Raw genomic sequence first — 6,101 nt, 5'->3', positions numbered from 1 at the left:
AAAAAAAAAAAAAAAAAAAAAAAAAAAAAAAGCTTTTAACTCCCTTTTCCTCGCTTTTCAGTTAAAAAAAAAAAAAAAAAAAAAGTTTCTTTTTCAGTCAAGGCATGAAGTAAAATGTTTAGAAAGCCTGCTCCTGTGTTTATGTAAAGGGGAAAGAGGCCTTGTATAAGGGCAGAGCGATTGAAGACTCACATGGGGAGTGAATATACAGAGGCTGCTTAGAGGTGCGTGCAAGGGTTCCCCAGGGCCCACGGATAAGGCTAAAGAGTGAGTGAGGGAGTGAGGAGGGGAAAGAGCCAGCAAGTGTTCGTCACAGCCTGCTGTCTTTCTCCCTCCTTTCGCACCCGGGTCAGTCGGTCCCCGAGGGGCTGCAGTCTGCTGCCGTGCAGAAACACCCGCACTCTTGTCTCCTCCGCTGTTTCCCAACACAAGGGCTGCCTACCAAAGCCTAATTTGCAGCACATGCATCCAAGTTTGCCTCCCCCACTCTTTCACCACTGCCCCACCAACCCCCACACACACACACACACACACACACACACACACACACACACACACACACACACACACACACACACAATACACGGCCTCCTCCCTTCCTCCACACCTCACTGCTGAAGGTGACATTTTTTCCACAAGCTATTACTTCAGTGAGATGCTAAGTTTATTTTTGCTTACTGCAAGTGTTTGCCCTCATTTTCAGTCATTTAGGAAAGCTCAAATGTGGGGAAAACAACCCGCCCATTGGACAATTGCTTCAGTTTCATTCTGGGTTAGGGAAAAGTTGCAGATCAGCTCTTTCTCAAGGAATGTAAGCAGGAGTGTGTGAGGCTGTTGAGCAATCAGCATACATCCACACAAGCGCACAAACACAGAACATATGTTTTTTTTTTTTTTTTTTTGCTGGATGCCATTGTTCAAGTAATAAAATGACGATTTAAAGCTTTGATTGCATTGGGAGTGTGATGAATTCAGCAGCTGAAAAATAAAGGGGGTTCCCTCTGTGTTCTAGTATGTGAACACTAGGTGGCAGTCTCTCGCTTTTTATCAGCCGCAGAGTGGACCCAATGGAAGCATCACCAATACGTTCTAATGCAATCCACTATAGCAACACTACAAACTAAGTCCTTAAAGGTTAATGTTGATTTGTGAAAAATAATCAAACATTAGGTCATTTTGTATGGCATTATATTTCTCAGGTGTAATTTTTTGATAATTGAAAACACCGTTGAGAGACTGTCAAGCTCCAGGTAACCCAGGTTAGGATATTCCTTCAGATCACGGACACCAAGATGTTTTGAGACTTGCCAAAACAGTCAGAAAAACATTGCTAATCTAATCATTTAAAGGGATTTGCATGTTTTTGGACAGTGGGATTAATCCAGAGAACCCGATTAAAATCCCCCGACAGAGTCGAGTTGATAGCCACGAATCAATGAGCTACTGTGCAGCACTGTACTTTCTGCTGTAGGTGTATGTGTCAGCTCTTCCACACCGTCCCACTGGAAAAATGTCAGCCCATGAAACTGATTGCTGTGCTTTACCCAGTAAGACACATGTAGCCGTCCAGCTACATTTACACTAACACAGAAAGTTCTGTCCGCTTCCCTTTGCCCTTGGCTGTTACACAACCAAAAGAGAGGCACCCAGGTTTCGTCGTTCCAAGCCCAAAACGGGCGGAGCCACGTAGCTTTGCTCCCACCTCTGGCATTGACAAGGTTGGCACCTCCACCCCTGCCCAACCAATGGCCATCACAGCTGTCCCGGCTTTGTCTGCTCAGTGAGCATTGGAGGGACAGGCAAGGACAGGCGGAAGTGTTCTCATCCTCCTCTCCTTGTCCTGTATGGAGGACCCGGTGGCACCGGCACTGTAGTTCCTCCTGCTGACTTTTATCAGTAATGACGTGAATGTACAGAACTGCCAGGGCGCATCCACCCAGCTGCTGTCAGGTGTCGTTCCCGCTAACACTCCACCTAGCCCCTGACCTCACGGGCACCCGGTGCTCCTGTCTGTTCTCCTGCCTGCTCCGCTCCCTCTGCACACCTGCGCAGACACACACACACACACACACACACACACACACACACACACACACACACACACACACACACACACACATATACACACATGCACGCACATCTTACTCCGCCTCAGATTAAAGCCTTTTCCCACATAGGCCCAAAAGAGTTTGTGGCTTCTCATGCACCTCTCAGAGTGGCTGAGTCCCGCCCAAAGCCACCTATGATATAATATGTTGTAAACAGACGAGATGATGATGATGATGATGATGATGATGATGATGATGATGAGTCCAGATGTTATTGCACGCCTCACATGTGTCGGCTCACAGGTGCTGGCAACTTCCTCCCTGAAACAAAAGGGCACACAATCTGTGAAGCTTGTGATGAGGAATTTCACTGCCTATTACAGCAGCTAGAGCAGCATTTGAATATTTCATATCTATGTCAGAGTTATGAGATGACGCTGAAGTGTGAAAATATGATGTTTGACTCTTGGCTTGTGGAAGGCATGTGTGGTCACTGTGAAAAAGGAGGTCAAGGTTAAATTTGCTTTGTGGATATAAATAGCCCTTCAGTGATGTCCCCCTGATCTCACCGTTATTATTTATTAATCGTCGTCATGATCTGGGGAGCAAAGCCAGCCTCACCATGCAATTTCGGACAGCTGAAGACAATGACATGAGGAGGACAAATGTCTATCCAGACTTTTAGAGCCACATAATGGAGCTCAATAGTTTAGAGTGTAGTGAAACAGACCTATTTGTTCTGTGTAAAGACGTCATTGCCCTTTAGTTAAACTGCCATATTTAGGATGGCTGACGCTGGTCTTTACAAGCATTGTTCTTGCCAGGGCACGTCATTGGTTGTGTTCCCGTCATGACTCTGCCTTTTGTTAAGTATTTTTTTTTATTTTAATTGTTTCTCTATGCTACAATTAATTTGCAAAAAAGATTACCTAAGACTTGACAAGTGACACTACACATACCAATAAAAATGCTATTTGGCTGTGAAATTATTACAAAATGTCAGAAGTTGAAATTAATCAACTCCCATGTCCTGGATTATTAGAAAATATGTTCCTTCTGTTGCGTTTTTTTTTTGTTCCCCTGTTTCTTTCCTGCAAATCAGTTGATAGACACAGTCCCCTGGGCTGCGTTGACGGCTCACTAAGCTAAAACATATAGCAAGTACATGTGACATAGTGAGTTTAAATCCAGTTCATGACCTCCTTGTTCTTCCATTTCCTCTCTCTCCTGCCTGCTTTAGCTGTACGTCACCCACTGCATGTAGTTGTTGTAATGCAAAAGAGAAAAAATGTAAATGTAATTGAAATAATGTCATGTTTTTACACTCTGCTATCACAGTTCTGATCCTGCAATATTCGTATCATGTTTGATAACTTTTCTATTAAAAATCAGTATCATTTTATTTTTTTTGGTCCATGAATTGTAGACTGAAGGAAGTAGCAGATTTGTGCAAAAAAAAAACAATAGTGGAAAATGTCAACATTTAGGGAAATGTGCTTATTCACCCTCTTGTTGAGTGTAAGATGAGGAAATTCTCATATTGATGTGAAGCTAGATTCAGCAGTCTTTTAGCTTAGCTTAGCATAAAGACTGTTTAATATGTGCAACAAAGAAAGTGTTAAAATGACAAGCTGTGGTTTTATGGAGGGTTATGTGCCAAACTATTTCTCGTCGAGAGGCAGTGCCTTCCTGGACTCTCCACTTCACCCTGCTGAGAAATAGTCACATAATCACCTCTTTTGAAGCAGTGAAAGGTGGATTATTCATTCACCATTTCCTGGCAAGATTCACATTTTTTAATTTGTTTTTTTAACAATGGTGATCTGTGTTACTTTTTTGTATTTTTTTCATTTATTATATTTTTTTTAACTTTAAACATACAACAGGTATAAAAAAGTATCAAGAGTATTCTGTAAAAAGTTAAGTAAATAATTCAATTTGTATTTGTTATCTATTATATTTTCCGGCACTGGGGAAGGAGGGGTTGGTTGATTCATTTACAGTTGTTTTTTTTGTGAATTATAATTTAGCTATTTTTGTTATGTGATCTGAAGGCAACACATAGTGAGGAGAATAGTTTTGTGAGTGACTTTCTCCTTTTAGCAGTCCAAGTGTCATCACTTAGGTATACTCTTCCCCCTGATTTTAGAGCATTCAAATTGTATTACAAACCTTTTAAATCTGTTTTTTTTGCTCCATGTCATGACTGTGTTGTTAGGATATTGCCCTTAGTTTTAAAAGCATTATCTTCCACCACAGAACAGCCCAGGCCTGATCGCTCTTTATGCTTGGCTCTCCGCCAACCGATGTCATGTGAGGCGTCGCACTGGAGCTGAAGTAAAGAAAGTACATTTTTAATGATTTAGCATCGAGTGCCTTTCTACTCTATATTCCATCATCTTATTTCCATGATTTGTAACTACTTGGTGGCTAGAATTATTCCTTAGGGAGAATAATTCATTGGCACAGAAGCAGACACTCAATTGAAAATACACACTGGGCAATTTTAATTTGAGAGGATACTGAAAAATGACCCATTTATTAAGCCTGTTTGATAATCAAAGCTAATGGATCGTTTCAATTTTCTTAACTCTGCAACTGCTAAAAGGAAATGAGGAGAGGCTGACTGTGCCTTGTAATTTGGATATATGAAATGAGGTGATTTATAATTAAATGGAAGTATGCTTTTGTGATCGTAAAACCTTAATTGCTGAGTTATTTTGTAAAGAGCATTTTCCCACTACTGTAATGACCTGAGAATAATGTGCACTTCTACAAATATTAAGTTATTTAAAAGTGTGTGTGTGTGTGTGTGTGTGTGTGTGTGTGTGTGTGTGTGTGTGTGTGTGTGTGTGTGTGTGTGTGTGTGTGTGTGTGTGTGTGTGTGTGTGTGTGTGTGTGTGTGTGTGTGTGTGTGTGTGTGTGTGTGTGTGTGTGTGTCATTGCCATTGCATAAGAAACAGATCAGTATGCATTCACAGATCTAAATCTCTAGGTGTCTGAGATATGGAGCAAACACAGAGGGGCCCAAGGGCATTACAGGTGCATCACGATGACGCACACCGCTCATCAATGTCCTAGTCCTTGACAATGTCATCCTAAACCGAGAGAAAAACAGGAGCTTCTGGGGTCTGTTCAGCGAGGCAGGCTTGTTTACATTCTCCCTTTTCTTACTCCTCCTAATTCTTTCTGGCATTCTTTTTCCTCTCACGCCTTTGTTTTGATGGAAACCGGTGTCTTATTGGTGGAAACGAAAAGACAAGTTGATTGATCAGGCTGGGGGGTATTGATCAAGCTGATCCTCTGCCGTGACCCTTGACCTTCCGATTGACAGCAGCCCCCATAATGAGGCCTCGGAACAGAGACCATAGGATAGGGGGTTTTGGGAAGGGCATCTGTGGGGGGAAAAAAAGAAACCCATGGGGATGGGTAGCGTACGCACACACAGCCCGGCTCAATCAACTTGGTACCATTGTTACATTGCAATGCCCTCGATAACCCCAATTTGCATAATCGGCTTTTGCATTGCTTGGCCCAGACACATTAAGGTGCAGCATTGCATTGTTGACTGCAAATCAGCACGTGCCCATTGTTTGCTCATCTCAATGTAGCATTTTGCATTGTTTACTTATGCTGCAGCATGTGTTATTCTGCTTACTGACTTTACCATTACACTAAACGCATTATGTTTCCTTTCCCAGCTGGAGAGAAAAATATACATTACATTTTGCGCAACACAGTGTGTCCACAAAAACTACAATGTTGTTTACACGCTCCACAAAGCACTTATTTACGACACACCCAAAGAAAGCATAAAGTATATATGCTCTTTTCAAAGGCCACTGCATTTTGTTAATGTTGTTTACCAACCACATTCTAGACATTCCAGCCATTTTTCTCTTTCTGTAGTTGCCTAAGGACTATACCTCCTTGAATGCTGCAGGACTTTTGTACGTTTGTTTTAAAGCGCTATACTCAGAGATTTCCCTTCTCTCAGTCTGATTAACACAATCACGCTAACAACAGTAAAGTACATTTGCGTGCACACATAAA

The sequence above is a fragment of the Anoplopoma fimbria genome, chromosome 14 (assembly GCF_027596085.1).
Source record: "Anoplopoma fimbria isolate UVic2021 breed Golden Eagle Sablefish chromosome 14, Afim_UVic_2022, whole genome shotgun sequence".
Lineage (NCBI taxonomy): Eukaryota > Metazoa > Chordata > Actinopteri > Perciformes > Anoplopomatidae > Anoplopoma > Anoplopoma fimbria.
Note: the sequence above shows the minus strand (reverse complement) of the source record.